Raw genomic sequence first — 17,061 nt, forward strand, 5'->3', positions numbered from 1 at the left:
CTAGATCCTGTAGTTGTGCAACATTTCTTTTCATTCTTTTTTCTTTTGTCTCCTCTGACTGTGTATTTTCAAATAGCCTGTCTTCAAGCTCACTAATTCTTTCTTCTGCTTAATCAAGTCCGCTGTTAAGAGACACTGATGCATTCTTCACTTTGTCAATTGCATTTTTCAATGCCAGAATTTCTGCTTAATTATTTCAATCTCTTTGTTAAATTTATCTGATAGGATTCTGAATTCCTTTGCTGTGTTATCTTCAGTTTCACTAAGTTATCTTAAAACAGCTATTTTGAATTCTGTCTGAAAGGTTGCATACCTCTGTCTTTCTGGAATTAGTTACTGGTGCCTTATTTAGTTTGTCTGATGAGGTCATGTTTTCCTGGATGGTCTTGATGCTTGTGGATGTTTGTCAGTATCTGGGCATTGAAGAGTTAAGTATTTATTGTAGTCTTTGTAGTCTGGGCTTGTTTGTACCAGTCCTTGGGAAGGCGTTCTGGGTATTCAAAGGGACTTGGGTTATGTAATCTATGTTTTTGGTCACTATACCCATATCTGGGCACCCCAAACCCAGTAATGCTGTGGTTCTCGCAGACTTGTAGAGGTACTGCCTTGGTGGTCTTGGATAATATCCAGAAGAATTCTCTGGATTACCAGGCAGAGACTCTTGTTCTCTTCTCTTACTTTGTCCCAAACAAACAAAGTCTCTCTCTCTCTGTGCTGAGCTCCCTGGAGCTGGGGGAGGGGTGGCACAAACACCCCTGTTGCCATCACTGGGACTATGCTGGGTCAGATCTGAAGCCAGCATAACATTGGATCTCACCCAATGCCTGTGATAATCCCTGCCTGGCTACTGCCTATGTCACTTAAGGCTCTAGGGCTCTACATCAGTAGATGGCAAAGCAATCCAGGCTTGTTTCCTTCCCTTCAGGATGGCAAGTTCCCTCTGGCCTTGGGAAGGTCTAGAGATGCTATCTTGGAGTCAGGGTCTGTAGTCAGAAACCTTAGGAATCTACTTGGTACTCTATTCTACTGCAGCTGAGCTGGCATCTAAGTCACAAGACAAAGTCCTTCCCACTCTTCTCTCCCCTTTTCATAAGCAGAAGAGTTTCTCCCTGTGGCCACCACTACCCCAGACCTGCAATGAGTACTGCCTGGCCACCACCAATGTTCACTCTGAAGGCTCAAGTGCTTTTTAATCAGCTTGTGGTGAATGCTGCCGGTTCTAGGACTCTCCCTTGAAGGCTGTGGGCTCCCAGGGCAGGTCTAGAAATTCCATCCAAGAGCCAAGGCCTGAAATCAGAGACCCCAGCAGCTCACTCAGTCTTCTACCCCAATGTGGCTGAGCTTCTACCTAAGCTGCAAGACAAAGTCCCTTCTACTCTTCCCTCTCTCAAGCAGCAGTAATCTCTCCCCATAGTCACAACAGCTGGGAATGTGGTGGTCATGCCTAAAGTCAACACATCTCTGGGTCTCATCCAAAGCCCATGATGAGTACTGCCTAGGTATCACTGCCAATTATCCAGGGCCGAAAGGCTCTTTAGTGCACAGGTGATGAATCCTGTTGGGACTGGGTCCTTCCCTTCAAGGGAGTGGGCTCTCTTCTGGCCCAACACGTGTCTAGAAATGTTCAGGAGCTAGAGCCTGAAATGGGGGCCTCAGGACTCTGCCTGGTGCCCTATCCTATTATGGCTGAGCTGGCATCCAAGTTGCAAGACAAAGTTCTCTTTACTCTTCCCTCTTCTCTCCTTAAGCAGAGGAAAGGAATATCTCCCAGAGCTGTGAGCTGCACTGCCTGGAGCATTCCCTTTGCCTCTCCAGCTGGTGTCTCACTACATCATGTGCCCCCAAGTCCACTGGCTCTGAACCCAGCACAGTATCAGGACTTGCCCAGGAATTATAGTCCTTATGGCCTAGATTGCCTTGCAAGTTTATTTAGGACCCAGAGAACTTTAGTCCACAGAGGTGAGGCTTGCCAGAACTCACGTTCCAACTGTTGGGATGGGCAATTCCCCTCTGGTTAGGGCAGTCCAAATTCTCCTTCTATAGGTGCTGGCTGAGTTCTTCCCAGTGTGCTTTCTGCTGTCACAGAGCTGCACTGTGTTTTAATGGAAAGTCCCACAGTCACTGCACTTTCTCTGTCCCAAGCACACAGATTCTCTCTCTGTGCCACATGGCTGCTGCTGGAGGATGGGGGAGAGGGGCACTGGTAATTCAAGACTATCTTTTCTACTCTTTTCAGCATCTCTGTCAAGGATATAAAATTAAAAACAGGTACTGTGGTCACTCACCTAATTTTTGCTTCTTACAAAGCTTCTTTTTGCGTAGATAGTTGTTTGATTTGGTGTTCCTTTAGGGAGGATGATCAGTGAAGTCCTCTATTTGGCTATCTTGCTGTGCCTCCTGAAAAGACATGATCAAATATTTCTTAATCCATGAGTACAACAAGGCTGGTTTAATATTCAAAAAACAGTAGATGCAATCTTCCATGTTGATAGATTAAAAAAGGAAAACTGTATGATCATTTAAATAAATGTCAAAAAGGCATTTGACAAAAATCAAAATAGAAACAAATCGTTTCAACCTTTTAAAGGCATTAATAAAAAACCTATGTCTAACATCATACTTAATACTTAGAGACTGATATTCCCCCAATATCAGAAACAAGTCAAAAATGTCTGTCTTACTACTTTTATTCAAAATTTTGTCAAAACGTCTAGCCTTCGCAAAAGGCAAAAAAAAAAAAAAAAAAAAAGGAAATGAAACACATGGTAGCAAAATTGGAAATGAAGAAGTAAAACTGTTAGTATTAGCTAACAATATGATTTTCTATATAGAAAATTCTACCAAATCTCCAAAATGCTGCTAGAACTACTACTCTTACCTTAATAATAATGCGCTATTCAAAATCAATATAGAAATCAATATAAAAAGTCAACTTTATTTCTATATATTAATACTAGCAACAAAAAAGCCCGTTCATTGTAAGTAAAGAAACAGCACAATTTACACAGTATAAAAAGGTACTTAAGAGTAAATTTTACAAAAGATACACCAGACCTGAAAACTACAAAACATTACTGAAAAAAAAATTAAATAATGCTCAAATAAATAGATATACCATGTTCATGGATTATAAGACTCATCTTATTGTTAAGATGTCAGTTCTCCTTGAATTGATCTATAGTTTTAATGCATTTCTTTTTTGTTTGTTTGTTGTTTGTTTTTTGAGATGGAGTCTCACTCTGTCGCCCAGGCTGGAGTGCAGTGACATGATCTCGGCTCACTGCAAGCTCTGCCTCCTGGGTTAATGCCATTCTCCTGCCTCAGCCTCCCGAGTAGCTGGGACTACAGGTGCCCGCCACCATGCCCGGCTAATTTTTTGTATTTTTTAGTAGAGACGGGGTTTCACCGTGGTCTCGATCTCCTGACCTCATGATCCGCCTGCCCTGGCCTCCCAAAGTGCTGGGATTACAGGTGTGAGCCACTGTGCCCAGCCAGTTTCAATGCATTTCTACACAAAATTCAATCAGACTTTTTTCTAGAAGTTGACAAGCTGATTCTAAAATGCATATAGAAATCCAAATGATCTAGAATGTCTAAAACAAACTTGTAAGGCAAGAGCAAAATTAGAAAACTTTCACTATTTGACTTCTGGACTTCTTTCCTAGATACAGTAATCAAGACAGTGTGTTCTTGTTGTTAAGATGGACAAGTAAATTAATAAAACAGAATAAAAAGCTCAGGAAGAGCCCATCACTCATCTGGTTAATTCACATATTCAAAAATTAACTAAAAGTGAATCATAAAGCTAAATGTAAAACCCCAAACTATAAAACTTCCAGAAGAAAACATAAGAGAATATCTGTGTTATCTTAATTAAGGCAAAGCTTTCTTACAAAAAATATCAATAGCATGACTTGTAAAAGAAAAAACTTATGAATTAGACTTCATCAAACTTAAGACTTCTGTTCTTAGGGGAACAGATTTCAGAGAATGAAAATCTCTTTTTTTTTTTTTTGAGACAGAGTCTCGCTCTATCACCCAGGCTGGAGTGCAGTGGCATGATCTCAGCTCACTGCAACCTCTGCTCTGGGATCAAGCGATTCTCTTGCCTCAGCCTCCCAATTAGCTGGGATTACAGGCGCCCGCCACCATACCTGGCTAATTTTTTGTATTTTTAATAGAGATGGGGTTTCCAGGATGGTCTCGATCTCCTGACTTCGTGATCCACCTGCCTCGGCCTCCGAAAGTGCTGGGATTACAGGCGTGAGCCACCGCGCCTGGCTGAAAATCTCTTAAATGAAAGATAGGTCATAGACTGAGAGAAAAATGTGTGCATATTATGTATTTGACTAAGTACTCATATCCATTATATATAAAAACTTGAACCTCAATAAGAAGAAAACAAAAAATTAATAAAAATGATCAAAATATTTAAACATGTACTTCAGCAAGGAAGATTTATGGATTTATTTAAACACACAAAATGATGCTCAGCATCATTAGTCATTAGAGAATTGTAAATCAACACAATGAATTATCACATACACCTATTTAAATGGTTTAAAATTGACCACACTAATTATTGATGAGGATGTGAAACAGCTGGAACTCTCATACACTTCTGTTGGGAGTGTACAATGATATGGCCATTTTGGAAAACATTTTGGCAATTTCTTCAAAAGTTAAAAATATACATATTGTATGATTCAACCGTTGAGTTCTTATTTACTCAAGATAAAGAAAATCATATGTCTATACAAACACTTGCACACAAATGTTCATAGTAGCTTTGTTTGTAATAGCTCCAAACTGGAAACAACTAAAATATACATCAATATATGAGTGGATAAACAAACTGATGGAGCCACACAATAGAATCTATACTAGTGAAAAAGGAATAGGCTATTGATATACACAACAACTGTTACATGAAATAAGTTAGACGAATATAGAGTACCTACTCTGTGATTTCATTTATATAGAATTCTAGAAAATGCTATCTAATTCATAATTACAGAAAGCAGATCAGTGGTTGCCTGGAAATGGGGATGGGAGAAGGGAAAATTGGAGAGGTGCAGGAGGGAGGGGTTATCAAGGGATACAAAGACATTTTTTAGATGAATGAGCTTATTATTTGATTGTGGTAAGGGTTTCACTGATGTACAAATATGTCAAACTTATCAGGTTTTACACTATAAACATGATCACTTTTTTTTTTTTTTTTTTTGCTAATTATATCTCAAACTGTTTTAAGCAAAAGGCTATATGATACAGGCTCTGGGTTAAAGGAAAGAATTGACTTTTCTATGAACTAGAGACTTTGATCTGTGAAACCTTAAATATTAAAAATTTCTTATAGCCATTACAAGTAGCTAAAACAACCAAATATTAGAATCTGTTGAAAAATACTCATCAAAAATAATTACACTTTCAAAACATATGGGTGAAGGTACTGTGTGTACAAGATTTGTCCATTCTAAAATGTTGCCATCTGCTAGATAATGTTTTAATAGGAAGAAAGAATAATACAAATCTTGACATGATTTGATAGTGTAATAAATGTCATCAAAATTGGTTAAATCTTTTGAAAATTATCAAGAAACCAAAAATATGAACTGCCATTGGCCAAGTAGTCATGGTTATGTGGTCACTAATACAATCAATGATAAAAATGAAATTGTTCTTTTCCTAAGAAAATACGTAGAAAAGGTTACAGTAACTTTTAAAAACACTTACTTTAGAGGCATCTGGATTTTTAAAAATGAGTTTTTTGAGGCCGGGCATGGTGGCTCACGCTTGTAATCCCAGCACTTTGGGAGGCCGAGGTGGGCGGATCATGAGGTCAGGAGATTGAGACCACGGTGAAACCCCGTCTCTACTAAAAATACAAAAAAATTAGCTGGGCATGGTGTCAGGTGCCTGTAATTCCAGCTACTCAGGAGGCTGAGGCAGGAGAATCACTTGAACCCAGGAGGCGGAGGTTACAGTGAGCCAAAATTGTGCAACTGCACTCTAGCCTGGGCGACTGAGCAAGACTCTGTCTCACAAAAAAAATAAAAAATAAAATGAGTTTTTTGTTTAAAAAATACCCCAAAGTCGTAATAAAGTTGACAGTTAGAATATTTTTCGAAGGAATGAATATAAATATAATCATTGCAGATTGAGTGTTGGATCTGGATATTTTTCTTAATTTTCATAATTCACATAGAAACTGAAATAACATGGTTTATGTGAATGGAAATTACCACTATTTGTCATATCTTACTCCCATCTACTATAGTATTTCCAGAGCCCCGAACAGTGCCTGGTGTTGATAGGCTTCAATTATAATTTTTGAATAAGTTAATAGATTTTAGTGATTGTGAGACTGACCTAGGTACTTCCATCATTGTCTCCTACACTTTGATAACTTGCTTCTGAGAGACAGGTGGCTTTGCTTTCCTTGCTCCTTCCTCAACAAATTCCTCTACTCCCTGCAATGAAGGCTTTCCTGCCAAGACTGAGTTGTTCATCATTCTGATGGTTTGTCAGGAAAGCTGACAGCCTTCAGGCATTGTTAAACAAGGATTCTGAAACTTGAAACACAATGTGATAGATGTCTTGCTTACTTAGCACTGTTGGCCTTTCCTGTGAAGACTCAGAGATGATTAAAATGCTTATGATCACAGAAGCTGAAAGCAAGAGAAACGACACTTGTTACAGTTATTTTGGACTTCGTTTTTGTAAACTTCTTGAGAGACAGATTTTTGTCTCTTTTCCTTGTCATATACTTTAGGGAAAACAATGTGATCTATCACACTGAGATTTTTGCCCTGAAGAAATCAAAAAAATGCACTTACTATCCCAAAAGCTTTGTGATTACAGCAAGGATCGACATGTACTTAGAAATGGCATTTGGTTGACCTATTTCATTTCCAACATTAAAAAAAAACCACAAAGCCAAAAACATATTTTCCTTTTAGTATTTCCTAATTTATAAATAATTAAGCCAATACTGTAAATTTATTAAAATAGATTTTCTACAGTAACAGATGCCCTGGGGCTCCCGTTAGGCTTTATATTGCATTGGGCTTTCTTATAAAGACAGATTTTTTTTTTAATTCCATAAAACAAAAAGTACCCTTAAGGCTTAACCAAATCGAAAAAAAAAAAAACCTATTCTGAGAACGTAAATGACTTCACCTCTTAAACTTAAGCTAATTTGAATCTCACGATCAATGCATGAGTTATAGTGCAATATAGTGCTGGCCTTGGAGGCAGCAATCACACAGTCCCTCAAGGAAATAGAAGCAAATTGTTAAATAAGGAAAACAATAAGATGGGAAGAAAATTGCTTAAATGGTTTATGAATATGCCGATTGGTGGCAAAGACTGTCTGATCTCACTGTTTATACATTGCATTATTCAGCTCAGGCTGCCTTTATATAATATCGTAGACCGGGTGGCTTAACAATAGGATTTATTTCTCATGGTTCTGGAGGCTAGGAATTACTGATCAAGGTGCTGGCTGATTTGGTTCCCCAGGGAGGGCTCTCTTTCTGCCTTGAGGGTGACTGCCTTCTTGCTGTGTCCTCACATGGTAGGGAGAGTTCTGGTCTCTCTTCTTCTTCTTATAGGGACAGTAATCCCATCACAGGGTCCCCACCCTCATGACTTAATCTAAACCTAATTATGTCCCAAAGTTCCTACCTCCCAATACTATCACACAGTGGGTTGTCTTCAAAATATGAATTTTTTGGGGACATAAACATTTAGTCCATACATTCCGTCCCTAGCCTCCACCCCCAAATTTAGGTCCTTGTATGCAAAATAGATTTATTCCATCCCAACAGCTTCAAACATCGTCTTAACTCAATACAACATTAAATCTAAACGTCCAGAGTCTCTTCTAAATCAGATGTGGGTCAGGCTTAAGGTAAAATTCATTCTAAGAAAAATTCTCCAGCGATAAACCTGTGAAATCAGGTAAGTTATGTGCTCCCAAAATACAATGGTGTGGTAGGCATAGGATAGAAATTGCCATGCCCCAAGGGAGAAATAGACAAGAAACAAGGGGTTATGAGGTCCAAACAATTCAAATTCCATTTCTTCCTAAGGTTTAAAGATAATTTTTTTTGGTTTTATGCTCTGCCCTTCAGGTCCACTGGGGTAGTGGTTCTACCTCTTCTACTCTGCTGGTCAAGGATTGTGGTGCCATCTCCAAAGCTCTGGCAGACTGCTGTCTGTCTTGTTGAAAGTGAGGTGATGCCCCACCTGCCCTCCTTCTCCCCCTGAATCTGAGGAGGCCACCCTAATGACTTCTGAATCACTTTCAAGGTTATTCTTCTTTGTCTTGAAGAATAGTGCATGTTCATAACCAAATAGGTCTATGGTGCAGTCCTATAAGATCTAAGAAGGCTGACAGCCTTTCTTCATTTCATCCTGTCCCCGTCCCCTTCAATCCAAACTGGCAGTCTTTCTGCTTGTTTAATCCAATAATCTCCTTATCAAGTCTGGCCACACCATTGATGTTCTCTTCTGAACATGCTTTCTCATATTTTGCAATATGGACTCTTCCCAATCTTTCTGGTTTTCTTTATCTTAACAGTTCCTTTTAAAATACGTTTAAATATTCAATTTCATTGCTCACAAGTTCTACCTTCCATGAAACACTAGAACACAAACACAATTCATCCAAGTTCTTTGCCACTTTATAACAAGGATCATGATTCCTCTAGTTTCCAATAACATGTTGCTGCTCATTTATGTCTGAGACCTTACCGGAATGGTTTCTAGCATCTGTCTAAATCCATTTCTGCTGCTACAACAAAATGCCTTACCCTGGATAATTTATAAACAACAGCAATTCATTTCTCACCGTTTTGGAGAGTGGGAAGTCCAAGATCAAGGTACTGGCAGATTTGGTGTCTGGCGAGGCTGCTATCTCTCCTTCCAAGATGGTGCACTGTTCCTATGTCTTCACATGGTAGAAGACATGCTGTGTCTTCACACAGTGGAAGGCAGAAGAGCAAAGGGCAGTAGGGCACTTCCTTCAATCTCTTTTATCAGAGCACTATTCTATTTATGACTTTTTGTTTTGTTTTTAAAATAAATTTTATTGTGCATATTTAAAGTATACAACATGATGTTATGGGATACATACAGATTGTAAAATGGTTTTATAGTGGAGCCAATTAACGTATTCATCATCTCGCATAGTTACCCATTTTTTTCGTTTTCTGTGACAAGAGCAGCTAGAATCTACTAATTTGGCAGGAATCCCAAATACAGTACAATTTGATTACCTCTAGAAATCATGTTGTACATTAGTCTTCTAGTTCTGTTCGTCCTACACATCTGCTACTTTGTGTCCTCTGACCTACATCTCCCCATTTGCTCTCCCCTCAACTCCAGTAATCACAGTTTAATTCTCTATCTCTGTATTCACATATGACTCTTTTTTTTTTTTTTGAGACAGGATCTCACTCTGTTGCCTAGGCTAGAGTGCAATGGTGTGATCACGGCTCACTGCAGCCTTGACCTCCTGGGCTCAATCAACTCTCCCACCCCAGTCTCTTGAGCACCTTGGACTATAGGCCCACCCCCTGCATGCCCAACTAATCTTTTATTTATTTTTTTTGTAGAGATGAGGTTTTGCCATGTTGCCAAGGCTGGTCTCGAACTCCTGGGCTCAAGTGATCTGCCTGCCTCTGCCTTCCAAAGTACTGAGATTACAAGAGTGAGTCACAACATCCAGTCCTCTTTTTCCTTTTGCTTTTAGATTCTACATGTAAGTGAGGAGATAATGCATATTTTTCTTTCTGTGTCTGGCTTATTTCACTTAGCTTACTGACTTTCAGTTTCTTCCATTTTGTGGTAAATGACACAATCTCCTGCTTTTAAATTTTTTTGTTTTGAGACAGAGTCTTGTTTTGTTGCCCAGGCTGGAGTGTGGTAGTGTGACCACGGCTCACTGCAGCTTCAACATCCCGCACCTAAGCAATCCTCCCACTTCAGCCTCCTGAGTAGCTCGGACCACAGACATGCCACCACACCTGACTAATTTTTAAAATTTTGGTAGAGATGAGGTCTTGCTATATTGCCATGGATGGTCTTGAACTCCTGGGCTCAAGTGATCCTTCTGCTTCAGCTGCCCAAAGTGCTGGTAATACAGGCATAAGCCACTTTGCCTGGATCTTTCTTTGTTTCTTTTTCTTTCTTTTTCTTTGTTTGTTCTTGAGACAGGGTCTCACTCTTTCACCCAGGCTGTAGTGCAGTGGTGTAATCACAGTTCACTGCAGCCTCAGCCTCCCTGGCTTAGGTGATCCTCCCACCTCAGCCTTCTGAGTAGCTGGGATTGCAGTCACAGGCCACCATGCCCCACTAATTTTTTAAACTTTTTGTAGAGATGGAATTTTGCCATGCTGCCCAGGCCGATCTTGAACTACTGAGCTCAAGCAATCCACCTGCCTTGGTCTCCCAAAGTGCTGGGATTATAGGCTTGAGCCACCACGCCCAGCCTATCTCTTTCTTTTTTAAGGCTGAATAATACTCTACTATATAGAATATTATTATACCTGTTGGCAATTTTTATGTCTCCTTTGGAGAAGTGTCTGTTCAGGTCTTTTGCCCATATTAAAATTATTTGTTTTTCTACTGTTGAGTTCTGTGAGTTCATTGTGCATTTTGAATATTAACTCCATACCACATATATGGTTTGCGAATACATTTTTCCCAGTCGACAGGCTGCCATTTTATTTTGTTATTTGTTTACTGTGCATAAACTTTTTAGTTTGATGTAGTCCTATTTATTTATTTTTGCTTTTGTAGCCTGAGCTTTTGGTGTGATATTTGAAAATTAATCACCAAGGCCAATATTCAGATTTTTCTCTATATTTTCTTCTAGGCATTTAGTAGCTTCAGATCTTACATTTAGGTCTTTTATCCTTTTTTTTTGTTTTTTTTGAGACCGAGTCTCGCTCTGTTTCCCAGGCTGGAGTGCAGTGGCGCAATCTTGGTTCACTGAAAGCTCCGCCTCCCAGGTGCACACCATTCTCCTGCCTCAGCCTCCTGAGAAGCTGAGACTGCAAGTGCACCACCACGCCCGGCTAATTTTTTGTATTTTTAGTAGAAACGGGGTTTCACCGTGTTAGCCAGGATGGTCTCGATCTCCTGACCTCGTGATCTGCCCTCCCAAAGTGTTACTATTACAGGCGTGAGCCACCACAGCTGGCCACTTTTATCCATTTTTAGTTGATTTTTGTGTACGGTGTAAGATGACAGTCCAATTTCATTCCTTTGCATTTGGAAATCCAGTTTTCCCAGCACTGTTTATTGAAGGGACTGTCCTTTCCCCATTGTGTTCTTTTGGTACCCTTGTCAAAAATTAGTTGACTATATATGTTTGGATTCATTTCTTGAGGCTCTCTATACACTTTCTCTGTTGTATGGGACTGCTTTTATGCCAGTATCATACTGTTTTGATCAAAATAGTTTTGTAACGTGATTTTAAATCAGGAAGTATAATGTCCACAATTTTGTTTTTTCTTTTTCAGAATTGTTTTGACTATTCAGGGTATTTTGTGTTTCCATATGAATTATAGGATTGTTTTTCTGTTTCTGTGAAGAATGCCATTGGGATTTTGATAGGGATCGTGTTGAATATGTATGTTGCTCTGGGTAGTATGGACATTTTAACAATATTAATTCTTTCAATCCATGAGCATGAAATATCTTCCAATTTACTTGTGCAATCTTCAGTTTCTTTCATCAATGTTTTATAGTTTTCAGCATATAAACATCTCACTTCCTTGGTTAAATTTATTCCTAAGTATTTTTTAATGCTATCATAAATGAAATTATTGTCTTGATTTCTTTTTCAGCTAGGTTGTAAGAAATGTTGCTAATCTTTGTATATTGATATTGTATCTTGTGACTTTGCTAAATTCATTTATTCATTTAATTTTGGATATTAACTTCTTATCAGATACATGGTTTGCCAATACATTTTCCCCAGTCCACAGGGACTGTGCCTTCTGTTCTAACAGATTTTTTTTTTTTTTTTTTTTTTTTGGTGCATTCTTTTGGGTATTTTACATATAGGTTCATGTTATCTGCAAAGACCCCCACCTATTAATATCATCAACTTGTAGCTTAAGTTCCAACATATGAATTTTGGAAGGACACATACATTTAAACCATAGTAACATCCAAATTTTACCAACATTCTGTTAATGCATGTTAACATGCATAATTCAGCCAATTTCAGGATGAGATTCTGCATTTGGTTTTCAGCAATCTCAGCTCTGCAGCTGCAGAGGATAAGGGTATTTTTCAGGACACAAAAGAAGCTTTCAGGTCATTTATATGGCTCTTGAGCTAGCAATTTGAATTTCTAAGATGTATCATTCTCTTTCGCCACTTTGTCCAGCAACATCAGGAGCAAACAGCCAACTCATTATATTAATAAGATATGCAAAAATGTTCAAAAGTATTACATACACAATCACCCAGCTCCTTGCTTTTTGTAAGTGGTTGATTAGGAGTATTCAATAGAGGTATTTTGTGTATCTCTATTGCCAGATCACATCATAGACTATCAGTGTTCTCTTTAGTACTGAAAATAGAGTCATTAGTGTCTATACATCTAATCAGTATATTCATTTTCTAGGTGGTAGAAATTTGATCTCCATTGTCAGTACATCTGAGTAATATTCTGTTATTAAATGAATGGATTATTATTTATATCATTGCAATGTCTTCACCAAGTTGTCACTTTATTAAAATTAGGATTCTTGGTGGTAGCCAAAGGCTTGCTTTTGACACAGGTTGGTTGCTAGGATTTTGTAGGCATACATACAGTAGTAGTTCAGTAATTAGTTATGGAGCACTAACTGGCTGAATTGTATCCCTCCAAGTTTTATATATTTATGTCCTTACCCCAGTACCTCAGAATATGACTGTATTTGGAGATAGGGTCTTGAAATAGATAATTAGAGGTCATATTGGGTGGTCCCTAATCCAATATGACTGTTGTTCCTATAAGAACAAGAAATGTGAACATAAACACACACAGAGAGATCATGGGAAGATACATGAAGAAGATGGCCATCTACAAGCCAAGGAGAGAAACCCCAGATGAAACTAACCTGCCAACACCTTGATCTCAGAGAGCTAGCCTCCAGATTGTGAAGAAATAAATTTCTGTTTTTTAAGTTGCCTAGTTTGTGGTACTTTGTTATGGCAGCCTCAGCAAACTAATACACTAACACTGAACACTAGGAAATCATCCTGGGGAATCAAAATCATTGAACCTTGGAGTTGGATAGCCTGGTTCAGCATATCTTTTCTTTTTGTAGAGATGAGATCTTGCTATGTTGTTCAGGCTGGACTGCATGATCATAGTGCACCATGGCCTTGATCTCCTGGACTCAAGTGACCCTCCCACCTCAACCTCCTGGATAGCTGGGACTACAGATGCCCACCAGCCTGGTACAATATCTTTGACATATAAAATATTCAGGCTCCTTCCTTCCAGGGATGGAACAATTTTGGTATTTCACAGAAGTCTCAGGAAAGGATATTCAATTTGACCCTCAAACTCTGTAGACAATGTCCCTTCTGTGGGTATGTGGCTCTTCTGTATTTATTATCATCTGCTATTTCTCTTTTCTTTTTTCTCCTTCTTGGAGACATTCCCTCTACTTTCAAAAGTGAAGGCACAAAGTCACTTCTCAAGTTGGGCCACTTAAAGCTGCTCCCAGCTGGAGAGCAATAACAGTATTTCTACCAACTGTGCTTAGCCACTCAATCCATATGTGAACATTCTAAGTACAGTGCACTATGGCAAATTATATTATGGCTCATTCAATTCAACCATAGTGTTTTGTATGCTTACTGTGTGCCAGGCACAGTGCAATGAAAGTGGGATGCAAAAAGGAATGAGATGCTATACCTGCCCTTACAGAGGTCAATTGCTCAAATACCTCAAGGTACTCTGGTGATAGTAAGTGGGAAATGATACAATTGTTCCTGTGATTATTTATCAGGAGACTTAGTGAAATCACCTGGTGATGGATATTGAGAGATGGCTTTCCTCTGCCAACAGATGTACAAGTGTATACCTATATACACTTGCTTGTGTGTCCCTTGGAGCCCCAATGTGTCTTCCTTTTAAAAGTACACCAGAATAAGAGACAAGCTCAAAGAAAGGTAAATGCATAAATCTGCTCATGGAACCAGAATTTCTTACACATTTTTCTGGACCACTCTGGGTTTTATAATTTAAGAAGTTATTTACAATGTTCTAGGTACTTAGCATGGCACAAAAGGGCACATTCTTTGCTCCCAATGCACTGCATGCTATAATTTAGAGAAAATGGGAAACATCTCAAATAAAGAGCCGGGAAGAGGCAGGAGCTGTGCTGGAGGAGCAGAGAAGTGGGAGGCAAGGCAACTGAGAGCCGGTACATTGTGCACCGTCTGGGGATATGCAGGAGGGGGAAGCAAGCCTGCAATTTTTTTTTTTTTTGACTTTGGAAAAGGAATCAGGAGCTATTTCTTGGTTTGTGAGCTTTGCTATGGTTTCAGTTTGCCCTCAGAAGGTTGACAGTGTGGGTGGATGGCATTGTTTGGTTGTAAAGTGGGGCAGCAGTTGGCGAGTGGTTAATTTAAGAGTCATGCTCTGACAGAACAACCCATGTGTCTTTTCCCATATGCATGGGGGAAAGAGCCAGCACTGCATTCACTGTTGGAATTGACTCTGTGTAGCTGGGATTAGCAGCTCTGTTTTGCAGAACACAAAGATTTAGAGAGTTAAAGTAAATGCACCAAGGTAAAGCTGGGGACAGAGGTGCAATTTTAATTTAGTTTAGGCTGTGCATCTTCCACTGAAGAATGGTTTTGCTTTTATTTATTATTATTCTTTAATGCTAAAGAGGAGAGATTCAATGGTGTTCAGCTCAGGGGAGAAAGACAGCATTATTTGTGGCCCCCCTGCACGGTCTGTGACTGGGTCCAAATTTCCCTGGGTCAGTTCCTTCCTGGAGCCACTCCTTTCTGCTGTGGCAGCAAGGTCAGCAGGGTGACTCTTGTCCACTCAAACCTGGGGCACAAGACTCCATGTTGGAGAACCTTCAAGATGGCAGCCAGTCATCTTGGTGACTGATAGGATGTAGGGCCCTTCTTGGAGGCTCTCCTCAGGCTAGGATAGGCTGTGCAAAGAAAACCTTGATTGGTCTAAAATGACTGTTATTTTGGGAACTATGCAGAGAGGTATATGACAATTACTGACTCAGACACTTTCAAAGTGGTGGGATTCTCTCTTCATGGTTTTGTTTGTTTGTTTGTTTTTAGACATAGGGTCTGGTTCTGTTGTCTAGGCTGGAAGTACAGTGGTGTGATCATAGCTCACTTCCCCTCAAACTTCTGAGCTCAAGTGATACTACTGCCTTAGCCTCCCAAGTAGCTAGGACTACAGGAGCACACCACCATGCCCTACTAATTAAAAAAAAAATGTAGAGATGGGGTCTTGCTATGCTGCACAGACTGGTCTCAAACTCGGGCTCAAGCAATCCTCCTACCTTGGCCTCCCAAAGGACCAATAACCTGGTCCAGCTCACCATTCCCTAAAGGGCTTCCATCTTCATCCAGCAGCCAGCAGGGCTCCTCCAGCAGCTCCTGGCTTAGTTTCGGAATTACAGGCATGAGCCACTGCATGCAGCCAGGATCCTCTTTTCAAGTTAATGGATGTGCTTTTCCCCCAGTCGCCATTACTATGTGCCCCTTTCCCACTGCTGCCTAATTTGAGAAACAGCTGGGGCATCCAATACCATCACTGCACAGAAAGGTGAGGCCAGAGCCAGAGGGAAATGATGTTTTCCCCCTTAACTTTCATGTTTTAAAAGAAGAGGCTCTTAGAATGATATACAAAATAAAGAGGGCAACAGTCTTGTGCACCTTGGGCAATACAGTAGATTTGGGAGAACACAAATAATATGAGAACCAAACTTTCCTCTTCTTTTTTCCACTAGGGGGAAAAAACCCCCACAAAAAACAAACAAGCAAACTTCCTGGACAGAGAAGTGGAAAAGGAGAGAACTTCGTAAGGTTTGTAGGGAAAGCATGAGGCCCTAGTGAACCCTACGTATAGGAGTGCCATCAAAACTCAAAAATCACCAGCCTCCGCCTGGAGCCAACATCATCAATCACCAGCATCCATGTAGGAGCTAAGAAGCATCTGACAGCCACCTGTATAGTGGAACAATGTGATCATACTTCCCATTGGCTTCTGATGAGGACCTCATTTTGATAACGGTCACAACTTCACAGCTCATTCTGATATCCGTTCAGCAGGAATGTCACATGTTTGGACTCTTGAGTCTTTTTAGTCCTCATTTGACTTAACCCAAGTGTAGAATCTCTGCTTCCATTTTCCCCAGATGGAGAGTGGAGTCTGGGTCTAGACACCTAGAGAGGGCCATGGGGAAGGAAATAAGAGTCTTTCTCTTAGATTTGGATGGGCTAAGAGGAACCAACTGCAAAGGACATTAGGCTTTTCTCTCATCCCCTGTATCATCTTCCTCTCATGAAGAAATTTCCATAGCTGCTTTCTAAGGAGCCACATTGCTCCAGGCACAAGAGTAGACAGACATCACGTTGCTGAGACATTGGCTTACCTGTTCCCATTGCCCTCAGAGGGCCAGCAGAGATCTGTTGCTAAAGCTGGCTTTTGGCACTAGCGATTCAACATTTTATGTGCTTAAAATTCCATCTGTGCATTTTCAGACATGACCGGAGTGCTTGTCATTTCTAGTTCAGCTCAGCCCTCCTAGGGCTTGGGCTTGGAAGAAGAAAGGTTTCCTCCTTCTCCCTCATATACCCACCCTGCTGAGCAAGTAGCTCCTTCTGCCCCAGACTTGCAGCCTGGGACTTGTTGACAAACTTGGGCAGTTTCATTATTCCCACCCAGTACTTACTGGGAATAAGCCAGGAGCTGCTGGAGGAGCCCTGCTGGTTGCTGGATGAAGATGGAAGCCCTTTAGGGAATGGTGAGCTGGGCCAGGTTATTGGTCACACAACCCA

At 40.1% G+C, this 17,061-nt stretch overlaps 1 pseudogene; it reads right to left on the bottom strand.

The window, feature by feature from the left end:
* Positions 1-16,665, bottom strand: part of LOC129478506 (cytochrome c oxidase subunit NDUFA4-like) — a 74,071-nt pseudogene extending 57,406 nt beyond the window's left edge.
* Between the last annotated feature and the right edge of the window lie 396 nt (positions 16,666-17,061).

This window comes from Symphalangus syndactylus, chromosome 3 (genome assembly GCF_028878055.3).
Source record: "Symphalangus syndactylus isolate Jambi chromosome 3, NHGRI_mSymSyn1-v2.1_pri, whole genome shotgun sequence".
Classification (NCBI taxonomy): Eukaryota; Metazoa; Chordata; class Mammalia; order Primates; family Hylobatidae; genus Symphalangus; species Symphalangus syndactylus.